The sequence below is a fragment of the Notothenia rossii genome (genome assembly GCF_949606895.1).
Source record: "Notothenia rossii genome assembly, chromosome: 1".
Lineage (NCBI taxonomy): Eukaryota > Metazoa > Chordata > Actinopteri > Perciformes > Nototheniidae > Notothenia > Notothenia rossii.
The window spans coordinates 62,155,572-62,170,398 of record NC_136912.1 but is presented as its reverse complement, the minus strand read 5'-3'; the positions used below and the strand labels follow the sequence as shown (position 1 = coordinate 62,170,398).

At 41.0% G+C, this 14,827-nt stretch overlaps 1 protein-coding gene and 1 long non-coding RNA gene across 2 annotated transcripts in view; one reads left to right on the top strand and one right to left on the bottom strand.

The window, feature by feature from the left end:
• The window catches only part of naaladl2 (N-acetylated alpha-linked acidic dipeptidase like 2), a 1,042,014-nt gene that overhangs the window by 493,099 nt on the left and 534,088 nt on the right, over nt 1–14,827 (bottom strand). The window lies entirely within an intron of this gene.
• Nucleotides 6,001–8,107, top strand: LOC307032940. Its single transcript, XR_013806388.1, has 3 exons — nt 6,001–7,336; nt 7,612–7,659; nt 7,891–8,107. It is a non-coding gene; the product is annotated as an uncharacterized lncRNA (long non-coding RNA).

Here is a 14,827-nt window from a genome sequence, read left to right as displayed (position 1 = left end):
GAAACTGCACTCTGTGAACAGCTTGCTCTTTGAGAAATTTCTTTTTGTGTCTTACCCTCCTGATGGAGGGTGTCAATGACGGTCCTCTGGACAGCAGTCAGATCAGCAGTCTTCCCCATACTTGTGATTTAGTTTACTGAACCAAGCTGAGTGTTTTTCAAGGCTCAGGAAACCCTTGCAGGTGTTTCGAGTTAATTAGACGATTCAAGTGATTCGTTGAACACCCTACTAGTATACTTTTTCATGATATTCTAATATTTAGAGATAGGATATTTGAGTTTTCTTAAGCTGTATGCCATAATCAGCTATATTAAAATAATAAAAGGCTTGCAATATTTCAGTTGATTTGTAATGAATCCAGAATGTATGACATTTTTGTTTTTTTAATTGCATTACAGAAAATAAAGAACTTTATCACAATATTCTAATTTTCTGAGACAGTCCTGTATATAGACAACCCCCCCACTCCCATTGCTCCCCGGGCGCAGTAAAATAGCTGCCCACTGCTCCTAGTACTAGACTCCTGGTACTCGGATGGGTTAAATGCAGGGAACAAACGTCACTGTGTGTGCGCTGTGTGCTCTGCATGTGTGACCATTAAAGAGGGGTTGATCTCTCCCAATTATATTCTATAGATACTTTATTCATCCCTAATTGGGAAATTATTTCTTATTTATGAGACTCCGCTTTACAAAGAAGCCCACTATACGCATATCACAGGCAACATTTTGAAAGGTCTGAGCATTTTTTCCACTTGTTCATTAAATTCCTCAAGATTACTTCCAGGCTTTCTATACATGCATGAGACGAGTATATGTTTTGTCTGTTTTAGCTCAATGTCTACGGTGACAGATTCAAGGAGGTTGTTGCAGCAGAGGGAGAGACTTTCTACCAATCTCGCAGAAAGTGTGTTTTTAACAAACAGTGAAACCCCTCCACCTCTTTGGAGTTTGCGATTCATATGAAAAGCCACATAATCGGGTCAAAAATTGTCAACAGTGTTTGAGTCAGTTTGCCAGGTCTCTGAGATTGCAATGATGTCAAAAGATCTATTTATGAGTTGAAGATATGAGAGATTGATTTTGTCACTATTTGCATTAAGGCTACGGGCATTAAAGTGTATTAATGAAAAGCCATTAATAGCTTTAAGTTCTCAGTTAAAAAGTGTTTCGCTATAGTAGCAGCAGTTGTTGGTAAGATTCCTGAAGAAATTAGAGTCTGGGTCAATGTGAGAGTCGAAACAGTTATGTCTTATTAGATTTTCATCAAAAAGATTTAAATCGTTAGAGTTTACTCCGGTCACTGGGACTGGGTGATTTGAGTTCATGGTACATACACAGAGGTAAATTCATGACTGATCATACAATACAGGGGATTTATTTTAACACACAGGACAAAATACAAAACTGAATATAACGGATTATTATCGAGTGGTCGATGGAACTTTTGACTCACGCTTAATGAATGAAGTGAGGGAAAATAGCGCATAGATGTAATTGCATTATTTGTCAATACTTTACCAATGAAGGAGTAATATTCTTATCCTCATAGTTCATTAAAATATAGATAAGTCCTCACTGTCCTTCACAATCTATACTTTTCCTTTGTTTGTTTTGATGAATATTTTACAGTCCCTTGTCCAGGTAGCTTTGATTTTGTTCCTCTTCCTCAGGTCTCTCGCAGTTCTTGCAATATCCGCGTTCCTTTTCGTGAGGTGCTCGTTAATGTAGATTCCGGTCCCTTTCAGTTTCTTGGCGTTTATCATCATACGAACTTTTGTCTTTCTGCTCACAAGTTTTATGATCACCCTTTGGAATCCACTTTCCAACGGCTTCCCAAGTGTGTGGCAGATCTCAATCTCCTCAGACTTCAGGTACACGCCAGGTGTAGGTTCATCAGACAAAATAATAAAAAAGTATGAGATTCCATTTGATATAAAGTTGGCAATTTAATACCTATAGAATCAGGGAAATAATTAAAAGAGGACCTTGTTAATACTGTAAGCCCTAACCCTAGCCTGATTCGCAGTAGAAAAACAATGCACCCAGGGCTCTCGACTAACTTTTTACACCATCCTCCCGGCACCGTCCCGAAATACAATCTAAGCCGTCCCGAAATTAATGTGGACCGTCCCGAATTTGAAATATTAGTTTTTCTACATTATCATTAGTTAAAATCATTCAAAGTGACCTTTAACATGAATAAAACATCATACAAATCATTAGATGATAATTCATCAACCTTTTTATTTGAGTAAATCAGTCAATCACATAAACAAAGGCCAAATATATTCAAACAAACACACAAACGAGAAAATTATTCTAATATTGAATCCAATCAAGTCCCATCCAATTAACAAAACAATCCAACACTGTCCTGAAGACAGAACCCAGAGTAACCACTAACCAGGATGACAGTCTGTAACACAGTCAGGAGACCTCTACAAACTGCCCCGCCTACTCGCACACAGACGGGAGAGAGAGATCTCTCGTGTAGATTGGAAAGATCGAAAATAAGATCGAAAATACATCATAGACGCATTTTGTAGTCTTATTGCATATTAGAAACAGAGTTGGCGACACTAAAACTGCAATATAATGTTTATGTAGCAATAATAAATAATAAATATGTTTTTAAAATGTCTCCAGTACCGATAAAAAGTCAGATAACGTCGGAGCTTAACGGTACCACTGTCTTTAATAATTCCGGCCCGGGGACCGTTTAATACCGGGGCTCTGTACCCTTCCCTACATGGGGAGAGGCGCAGCATATTGCCAATGTAACCCACTGGATAAACCAAGGTTACAAGGTTCTTGTATTTTGTTTGTTAATAATAATTTATTATTTATTTAGTTATTTTATATTATATTTTAGTTTAATGGTCAACTTTTAAGAACAAAGCTCATTGGTTCATAACGCAATCATGATTGCAGTTGGACTAAAATCTGCCAAGTCCCGCCTGCTCACTCAGGTTAGTGAGGGCACGTTGATGACGTGTGTGTGAGGGAGCAGCGTCACGCTGGAAGAATGGAGACACTTGTGATCATTATATGCACAAAACAGTGCAAATTGAGAGTTTTACCGGTGCGGCGGTGGACCAATCAAGTCGTTGGAGGTTGGAGCTGCTTTGAAAAGCGGGAGTTTTGATTGTTATTTTATTTTCCTCGGCTGGGTTTTTATGATACCCTTGGATAAGAAGATTCTGGATTTTCTGGATTCTGGATTGTGGAATCTGGATTTTCTCCCTGGCGAGGGGGATGGCAAGCTACCAATGATAACCTGAACACCTCATCTTTCCGCTACCAGTGGTATTTTCAGAGGACCTTACAGGAACTGAACAAATAACTATTTACTTTTGGGGGTTTATTTAAATTTGATTTGGGGTGCACCCAAGTGTCAAGCACTTTAAAAACAATTGGAATTATTTAGAAGAATGTAGTTTATTCCTGTGCCAATATATATATTTTTTCTTTATAAAATCTCATTCACTCTAGTGTTTGAATTCATTTATTACCCATCCTTTAAGAACCTGGAATACTGGTCCAGTTTTCACATACCTGATAGACTGGTTACACTAAGGCAGGGGTGCCCACACTTTTTTGGCTGGTGAGCTACTTTTGAAATGAACAGCTCACAGAGGTCTACCAACCAAAAATAAAATCCCAAATTGCAAGGGTTGCTGAATAACACGTTTTATTTATACATGGGATAACTACAATAGGCCTGCAATAAACGACTAATTTGATAATCGATTAATCTATCGATTAATGAAACGATTAATCGACTATTCGGACTACTACTGTATTTCTCAAACGCTCTTATTTAGCCATCAACTTTTAGATTTGGCTTGAGGTTGTTTTAGGCATGTGGAAACTAACAATGAAGACAATAAAGATGAATACTTGATTCAAAAATATATATATTATTAAATTAACTTAACAAATTGTGAACAAAATTAACATTGCTTTTTATTTAAATTAAATAAATAATATTTCACATCAAAAGAAACAACAATGTTTTAACAAATCGTATTAAATAATCTGATGACAGAACTGTAAACAGAATAGCTGAAACTTTAACAAAATAAAGAACTCTGTTACCTCTAATCATTAACCCATGTTTGTATAATTGAGCTAACTCTGTGTGTTGCTGCTAGTAGCCTATACATAACACCTGACGTGGAAACGTTACTCGTGGATGGGGCTACAGAGCTGCTAGAAAGACAGTCGAACCCGGTGCATTCCTCCGTCTGAATGTGGTGCACTTTTGCTAAATGTTTATACAAATTGCTTGTGTTACCGCCCTTACTGTACATGCTAAACATTCTTGGCAACGAGCATTGTCCACCTCAAGACGGGTAACATTTAACCACACCTTGCGCTTCTCTCTGCCATCTCCTCCGTGTGTTGCTGCATGTAGCAGCTGCGTGTGTGCAGGGCCGGCCCAACCCATTAAGCGACATAAGCGGCCGCTTAGGGCCCCGCAGCCACTGAGGGGCCCCCTAGCAAAAAAAATAAAAAAATTTTTTATCTCAGTACACCGTTGCTCTACTCTAAAGTCGCATCTAAAACGCGATCTGATCTAGCTGTGTATATTTTGTTATTTTTGATTGTTATATTCAATCCAGTGTTCGAAATGGGGGGGAGCCAAGGGGGAGCTTGGCTCCCCCGAAGAGGGAGGGAGCTCCCCTGAAGGCCGAATTTGAGATAAATAGGGGGAGCTGCATATTTGTGTCACACAGATTAGAAATGTTGAGTTTCTGTAAATAAAAGTTCTTGAAATAAATAATAGTCATTGTTCATTACAGTTTCTGAATATTTCTGGGTGTTGCCATCTGTACGTGGCGGCGCTGCATTCTTTACGCTACTTACGTTGCTATGGTTACGGCGGCGATGCCGGCGGCGTATTTGAAATGTTCATAAAAAATATGGCGAAACGAAATCAGCCAAGCCTCGCAGCTTTTGGATTCACAAGCAAAGAAGCGAAGGATTCTAAAAATGACAACGTGAACGGAACAACTTTTAGCTAGCCGGCTGTAAGCGGCGTTAGGGTCGCGTTTGACAGCTCCACACCGAGGGAGAGGCTTGCCGATGCGAAGCCTGAAGAGGCTTCAACAACGGCCACAGCCGCCGGCGCCACCTGCACTAGCAAACCTGACGATGCCCATGACCTGCCTTTTAACTGGACACAGAAAAGATGGAGTGAGTGGAATGAAAGCTATCCATGGCTTTTCATTCCACTCACTCCATCTTTTCTGATGAATGTGGATATGAGATTTGCAAAGAGGCAAAAAGTATATTGATCTCTCTGCCGCTCGCAGAAAAATCCACCGGAGTGCACCTTTCACAAGAAAGGATTCAGGGAAAAGTCAGCAGTGATTAAAAGAATAACCTGCGGAAAAAGATTTATAATCACCATAAGGGCCAGGCAAACGAAAAAGCGATCGAGATTTCGGAGAGGAGAAAAAAAGATGTCCTACCAAACAAGCTATTGGCGATTAATGTTGACCTAATGCAGGAAACATATAGATCTTTCAGGTCTGCCTCTATGATTAGCAATAAAATAAATAAATAGGGCTCCCCCGAAAGCAAATGGGTAATTCGAACACTGATTCAATCTCATTAGCTACAGGCATTTGAAGCTTGTAAAGGGAGGATGACAGCTCTCACTCGCCACTCTGCTGTTCCGCAGCGCCGCTTCCCCTCCCTCCGCTGAAATGATGAATGTAAGGTGTATAGTAATCATAGATAACACGGCAGGGTCCGTTACAGTTTGTTTTCATCTGATTTCAAATAAACAAAGTATTGGCTTTCAGAATATTAAACTTGTTTCGGCAAATTCAGATGATAAATACAACTTTTAAGCTTGTAACGACATAATTAAAAGCGGAGAACGGAGTAACTTGACGTCACAGCAGGCATAACAACAGCCGGTGTTTCTCGAGTGTTTTCCCACAATACACACAAATGCAAAAATACACAACACACACACACACACACACACACACACACACACACACACACACACACACACACACACACACACACACACACACACACACACACACACTCGCGGGCTTCCCCCAGACCAGTAATCCAAACGAAAATATCTTCCCTCCGTACTATTTTGATAATTTGCTCCGCTAATAATCAATCAGATCGATCCAGAGAAGAGGAAACTTTGAAGGCCTTTTTCTCAAAATGATGACTCTGTAACAGTCATTATATAATGTGACATATTTTGCTTAATATTTGGAGTACAAAAACAATCGTCGTGGCGTAGGTGTTACTCTCATCTATCTCAGATAGAAGATATGATTGGAGACGACCAGCCAATCAGAATTGACCTTCTCGAGTTCTCCGATTGGTTGGTTTTGTGGCACATTTGTAACGCTGTGACAACTTGAGCGAGCAGGCAGGCAAAGCTGAGCGCTCAACTGTGGTGCCTTCAGTTTGCATGATGTCTGGCAAAAAAAGGACATACGCCTCTGGTGATCAAAAACGAAAAAATAGAAAACTTAATGAAGAAAAAAGGCAAGACAATAAAGGTATGTAACTTCATATTATGGCTCTGTCTCCTGTCCTGTGTCCCACTAACAATAGTTGGATAACTTGGATTTGGGAGTATTCTAACTTACTTACTACTACTACTTACTTTCTAGCTAACGTTACAGCTAGCTAACTAGCCAAGTTATCATTATTATCTCAGCCTTTCTGTAGAATAATGCGATGCTATTAACGTTACTGATTAATTTACTTTAGAAAAGTTTAGCTCAGGCAGCAAGTCACACTCGTAGCTAATGTTAGCTAGGTATATGTGCTTGTTTCATATTTTGACCAAGTAAACCAATTTCCCCTGGGATTAATAAAGTACTATCTATCTATCTATCTATCTATCTATCTATCGAACTATCCAAACATCATTGTGTGGGTTCTAAGTTCATGTAAATGCAAGTATTCATTGGCTGAATATTGAATTAGCTATATAAAGCTAGTATGTTCCATTTGATGTTCCATTTCAAGTCTGTTTCCATAAAGCTTAACTCTGTAACATACTCTCCTCAGGAGCACTTCTGAAGTACTTTGGAAGCCCACAGCAGGTGCCAGCACACACCACAACGTCCACTGAGGACACTGTTGGTGAGTTCAAATGGGCCCAAAGTGAGAGCTTTCTGAATTTGGAATATTAAGTCATTACATTACGAATCATATATTTCTTTATTCCATAGCAGGTCAATCAACCTCCACCGCTGCTGTTGGTGAATGTGAAACCACAAGGTCAGCTGTTGGCACCAGTGACTCCGATGTCATCCAAGAAACCGCCTCAGACAATGCTGGTAAATGATGTGTTAAGTGTATAGATTAAGCCCATAGAGCTAGCTACAATTGCCATTTGTCGAAGTTCTATTGAGCAAGCTCGCTGTTCATTGCTTATAATAAATATCTGTCATGCATGGGGCAGGAGTTTGATGATACCTGTTTTTAAGGACTGATTCTGGATCAGCACTTTGGAGCTATCTCAAAAGCAGCGCCATAGTGGTGAAAAGACAGCTGATCTAGAGACAGTCCTATAGTCATATATTAAACAATGATATACTTCTTTATTCCATAGCAGTTCCATCAACTTCCATCACTGAAGAAACCACCTCTGACAATGCTGGTAAGTTTAGGCCTACATCAAAGAGACCTTAACTTTGTTTGTCAAGAAAAGCAAAGCACTATATGTCCAATCAATCATGGTATTATTATTATTATTATTATTATTATTATTATGAATATTATTATTACTATTGTGTTCAATCATTCAACTGTGTTTTTCATTGCCAGGAACATCAACTTGTAAACATGTCAAGTAACAAAAACTTATTTGTTTTAATTAATTTCCCTATAGGTATTTCTGTACCCATTGAAGTTGAGAGCAGTACCATTACGCCTACTACACCTACCTCTGTAACTTCTACTCCTTTTCTCTCTGGTTCACCAATGGATCCAACTGGGTGGCCATCAGTACTTAACGATCACGTACGTACAGATCTGGTGATTAGGGGGCCAGTACAGGTGGACAGAGATTTTGTATTCCCGAAAACACCAAACAACAGAAGCTTTCATTATCATTACAAGTTTAGAACACTTGTAAATGGTGAGAAAGTTAAGCGAAGTTGGTTAATATACTCCAAGAACAATGATTCAGTCTACTGCTTTTGCTGCAAGTTGTTTTCCAAGAAATCATTAAAGCTCATAACAGAGGGACAACAGGACTGGGTGAATATTGGCGCATTACTGAAGCTACACGACAACAGCCCAGATCATGTGAAAAGTGTGTTGACTTGGAAGGAACTAGAGCTCCGTCTTAGAAAAGGGAAGACAATAGACAAAACAGAGTTGTACCTCCTGGAGGCAGAGAAGAAGAGGTGGAGAGAGGTGCTCATTCGGTTGGTTTCCATCATCCAATCTCTAGCAGAGAGGAACCTGGGACTTAGAGGGACTGTTGACACCCTGCATAACCACAACAACGGGAATTTCCTCAAAGAAGTTGAGCTAATTGCCAAGTTTGACCCTGTTCTGAAAGAACACATCAGACGCATTGACAGTGGAGGAAATTACACTACATACTTGGGTAAAACAATCCAAAATGAACTCATGTCCTGTATCAGTGACACAATACTTGCAGCAATGGTGGCTGAAATCAAAGAGTCCAAGTATTTTGCCATCATTTTGGATTGCACCCCAGACGTCAGCCACCAGGAGCAGATGACTGTTGTGATTCGAACAGTGAGTGTGAAGAAAAGGACTGAGATCAGGGAGCACTTTCTGGGGTTCATCATAGCCCCTGCATCCACAGGGCTTGGTTTGTCTACACTCATTTTGAACAGGCTGGAGGAGCTGAAGATCCCCTTTGAGGACTGCAGAGGACAATCCTATGACAATGGTGCAAACATGAAGGGCAGAAATAAAGGGGTGCAGGCCAGGCTGTTGGAGAAGAATCCTCAAGCTCTGTATGTTCCTTGTGCAGCCCACACACTGAATTTGATGGTGGCGGATTCAGCCAAAGGATCAATAGATGCTACTTGCTTCTTTGGTAATGTTCAGAAGCTGTACACCTTGTTTTCAGGTTCTCCCCAGAGGTGGACCATCCTGAAAAAACATGTGGACATCACTCTCAAGTCCTGGAGTGAGACGCGGTGGGAGAGCAGAGTGAATAGCATCGAGCCGTTGCGCTACCAAACGGATAAGGTCAGGGAGGCTTTGCTAGAGGTGAGGGAAAACGCAAATGATCTCATGGTCAGAATTGAGGCCCAATCCCTGGCAGAAGAAATTGGATCATTTAGATTCCAGATCTGCACTGTTGTCTGGTATGATATTCTGTCAAAGATCAATACAGTTAGCAAGCTCCTTCAGTCTGTCAACATGCAGCTGGATGTTGCGGTCAGTCTCTTAGACAAAACCAAAGCATCGCTGGTAACCTACAGGGCCACTGGGTTCACAGATGCTCAGGCCACAGCAAAAGAGCTCTGTGGAAATATGAATGTTGAGGCAGTGCTGAAAGAAAAGAGGCTGCGGAGCAAAAAGACGCATTTTGCCTACGAGGCAGCTGACGAGGCAGTGGCTGATGCCATGACGAGACTGCAAACAGGATTCTTTAATGTTGTGGTGGACTGTGGCATCCAGTCTTTGGAGGACAGATTCAAGTCCCTGGGGGAAGTAAGAGACAAGTTTGGAGTGCTTCACAACTTCCATAATCTGGATGATGAGTCACTTACAGACCAATGTGCCCTGCTGGGAAAAACATTGACCTGTGGCGAAGAGGCAGACGTTGACTGGAGAGAGCTAGCCATGGAGATGCAAAGCCTTCCAGAGCTTCCCAAAGAAGATATGACCACATTGGAGATGCTCACCTTCTTAAATGAAAACGAGCTGTGTGAGATCTATCCAAATCTTTGGATAGCGCTGAGAATAGCCTGTACCCTTCCAGTGACAGTGCCGTCCGCAGAGAGATGCTTCTCGAAGCTCAAACTGATAAAAACATACTTGAGGTCCTCCATGGCCCAGGATCGCCTGAGTGGAATGGCAATAATCAGCATAAACCACCAGATTGGCAGCCAGATCTCCTATGATCAGGTCATCAATGACTTTGCCTCCAGGAAAGCAAGAAGAGAACAATTCTGACTGTACGTACGAGAGGAACATTTGTATTTGCATTTGTTTTTTTACATTTCATTTCATTGTTAAGCAGTTTGTTTTGCACATATTATTTAATCCTTTAAAGGTATTTTTGGATCTATTTATATATTCTATTTAGAGTTGAGTGTTTTTTATTAAAAATATCTATCTTTGAACAGTGATGGTCACTTTGTCAGTCTTTTTATTCTGTACTGTCAGTTCATCAGTGCTATCTGATATGACTACTTTATTCAAGTTTATGTTCATTTGTCAGAGTACTTTTGATCCCCTAAAATGGGGGATCAAATGTAATATTGGACAAATTAACATACACTTCAACAAAGTAGTCATATTTAATACTTGGTCACAGTATGCACTTTAACCTCATAGTCCTTGTTTCATTTCAAATATAATGTGCTGGAGTACAGACTCAGAGCCACAACAACAAAACATATGTCACTGAGGACTGAGGAGTTTCTATATTTCTGTTCACTGAGTTTATATAGTCATTAGTTATAGCCTAGGTAGTTATTTGTAGTCAATTTAAAGACTGTGCTGCTCTTCTCAGGTCCCACTTTAGTGTTTACATGCTTATTTGTACAATATGTGTGCTCATACTAACATCATAAGACAAAAGTTGGTTCCGTGTTGTGTGTAGTGAGAACGCGCTAGAGTGAGGGGGGCCCCCAAACAAAATCTTGCTTAGGGCCCCCAAAAGTCTAGGGCCGGCCCTGCGTGTGTGTGTAAACTGCCCCTCCCTCTCCCACACAGACAGGGCAGGGTATATGCAGGAATCCTGAGGTCAAATTTAATACCTTTTAAGTCCTTTTTTAAGACCCTTTCCGTACATTTTAAGACCTCATCGCAAGTTTGAGTTCTAACCGGTTACATTGGCTACACAATTTACCTTACATTAACTATATTGATTGTAAGATAGCACAACTAAACAGAGTGCAGACAGACTACTGAAGCCTCCTCTCCACATGAACTTCAACCTCTCTGTGAAGGTTAGGTTTAATGCAGTATGCTGCTTTGTTGCTTCTGTACTCTGTGCTCTTTCATTCCAGTAAAACTCCTCAGAAACCATTAGAAACCAGTATTTGACCAATAAACAAAACAATTGACAAAACTTTGAACTATGAAATATATTAAACTTTGGTGAGCTTCAGCGGGGTAATGCCATATAGGAGCTCCCTCACAAATACCCAGGGTTTAAATTGGGCTGGGGCTGTCCGGGGCTAAGCCCTGGCACATAGGACGATGCTCTGATGTCATCACCCTCACACATTTGTCTTATGTTTACAAAAAACAATATATATGTTAAGACTTTTCTCGTTCTTAATATAGACTATATTAGGGTCGATATGTGTTGACTTTACTTTAAAATAGCAGATCTCTGTGACCGGATATAGTTTGGCTTAGACCCCGGCCCCACGAGGACGCATACGGTAAAACGCATACCAAACGCATACCAAACGCAAAAAAGTCTTCCGTTCACACGCATTCGATTCATTAATGTGTCCGTTCACACTAGACCACTGGAAATGCTGGAAACGCTTTAGTACATATGCCAGGCCTGTAAGTGGCGCTGCTGCCGCCACAAAATACACCAAAAGCAGCGAAGAAGACCCCGGAGCATGGTTGCCATGGTTGCCCTTCTGTTTATTCTCCGCGGTGGACGGCGTGTTCTCCTGCTGTATATCCCTCAGGTAGTCCACCAGCAGATGAAAAACACCCACCTCTCGGCCTCTTCCAAGGGACGAGGGAACCGTGCGGCAGAGTTTCCGTTAAAAAAATGTTTCCGCCGGTCAACATGTCTGTTAAAGTTTAAATCTTCCGTACAAAATTTGAAAAGTGCCGGTCAGAGGTCTTCTTTGTTATTTATTGAGCTTTAAAACAAATTGATAACGACTCTGTTCTCTGTATAATAATATTTAATAAACGGTGCCTCCCTCTCTTTTCCTCCCCCTCTTCTGACAGCCCAGCAGCAGCAGGAGACGTGGGGAGAGGGAGAAGGGCTATTTCATCGTTATCAGAAAATGATCATATAGGGCTTACACACGGAGCCGTTGGACCCCCAGAGCGTTGCGTATGCCAGTCTACCCACCTCGGGACCCCCCCCCACCCCCCCCCCAGAGCGGAGCAAGGCAACGAAACTTAAAATAAGAAGCAGCATTTTACGGCGCGCTATGCATGGGGCCGCCTTGAGGGGGTTTCCCGACATGTCGATTCAGTAAATTAAAGGGTGTTTCATGTTGTCGTTGCTGTGGGACTTCTTAATACCTTGGAAAATGCCGTTTAATACTTTTTAATACTTTTTAATAGCCTCAATTTTCGCTAAATTGATTTATCAACTTTTAATACTTTTTAAGACCCCGCGGACACCCTGCAGGGGAGAGAGATCTCGTCTCGATTGGAAAGATCGAAAATACACCGACAATAGACGCATTTGTTTGTCTTTTTGAATGTTAGAAACGAGTTGGCGACACTAAGACTGCTAGATAATGTTTTTGTAGCAATAATACATGACCTTTCTCTTTCTCAACTCGCTACTCGGAGGGAAGTCGCTGTCATATGCCTTGTGAACACTCCGATAATTCCTCTCCACGTTACCTTTCTTTGGCAGAGCGACGCTTGCTTTACAAATAAGGCAAATAACCTTTGAATGTGGCATTTAACTTTTTGCTCGGTCCCGCACCTCATTTTGTTGTTTGTCTCTTGTTTGTCTCTTTAACTTAATTTGAGTTTTCCCGGCACTTGACTGAGTTTGTATCGCTTTGCATTCTGGGTTAACAGACTGGAAGGCGATAGGTCGCTTTTTCTGTCAATCAATTAAACTCCTAAATTAAGTGGCAGGGAGGCCACGGAAGGAGGGATCAAAACCTGTTTTGTCTATTTTAACGGAGCTGGATTATTTTTTTTATGAATGACTCGTGATCTACCAGCATTGCCCTCGACGTACTGGGCACCTCTGCACTAATAGTCCAGCAGATATGTGAAAGAATTTTGCTTTTGACGATAAAATGCGGCGTTTTTGGCACAGTGGTTAGAGCGTTGGTGAACTCCAGTTCGAATCCCGCCTCGGCCGCCACTGCGTCAGGCCGTTGTGTCCTTGGGCAAGACACTTTACGCCGTTGTGTCCTTGGGCAAGACACTTTACCCGTGTTTGCTCTTGTGGGTATTGTCCACAGTAATGACTCTTACATGTCTAATATGTGTAGTGTGTAATTGTAAAGTGCTTTGAGCACCTGTAAAAGCGCTCTAATAAAAAAAATGTAATGCATTATTATTATTATTATTATTATTAAAAGCATAACATTTGGCACACTTAGCATGCCCTAAGGAAGATTTTTGACTATAGGGCCATCGCAAATTTGTCCAATGGATTGGTTGTTATTTTACCATTAGTTTAGGATCTAGAACACCTAGGATCTTGATTCTGGTGGCTAATCCTACATTTTCAAGGATGGAGAATGCATTGGTACTATTTACAACATGCTAGAATGTAGCTAACTATATGTATCTGGTATTCAGGGAACAAAATACACAGTAAATCATTAACATATTTATTATGGTGAAGTCATACATGTTACATAATATATATGAAATATTACAGGTTTTCAACTAAATGCAGACTTAGTTCTGAAAACACAGTCCACCACAGTGGCAAAGGGCAGTGTACTGAATTGCTACCTTGACACATTCAGGAGGAGTTCACGACAGGCCTGGGTCGATTGGGCTGCTGTGATACCACATCTGTGTCAACTGTGCGTATTGACACCTTGCTATACCCTTCCTTCACAGCATCTCCTAGGTGTAGTAGGATGCGGGTATCAGCCTCCTCATGTGTGCATGTTGCAAGTACTAATTATTTGTTTGCCAGTGTTGAGGGCTGTCACACTGGTTGCCAGGAAGAAGAACAGTTCAGCCTTATTGTCTTCAATGCGCAGAAAGTTTATTATATTTCACATAATTAATCCCAAAAAACTCATCCAGACTTCCACCACATATCTCAGATACAATGAACGGCCTAGAGAACAGAGAACAGTCATTCTTCAGAGATGAGAGCTGTTGTTGGGACCTGGATTTATCTTGGACTGGAGGCTGGCTGAATAGAGGGAGGTTTTTACTTTTAATGGGACCTTTGATGGGCTTTTTCTGTTCGACCAGGCGCTCACTGACATACAGTGGAGGAAATAAGTATTTGATCCCTTGCAGATGTTGTAAGTTTGCCCAATTACAAATAAATGAACAGTCTATAATTGTAATGGTAGTTTTAATTTATCAGTGAGAGTAAGAATATCAACAAAAAGAATCCAGAAATGTACATTATATTAAAGATACAATTTGAGATGTATTAAACTGTGGGAAATAAGTATTTGATGCCCTTGCAAAACATGTGTTAGTACTTGGTGGAGAAACCCTTGCTGGACACACAGAGGTCAGACACGTCTTGTAGTTGGTCTCCAGGTTTGTGCACATCTCAGGAAAGATTTTGGTCCACTTCTCTCTGAAGATCCTCTCCAAATCCTTCAGGTGTTGAGGCTGATTCTTGGCATCTCAAAACTTCAGCTCCCTCCACAGATTTTCTATGGGATTAAGGTCTGGAGACTGGCTAGGCCCATCCATCACCTAAATGTGCTTCTTCTTTAGCAACTCCTGTGTTG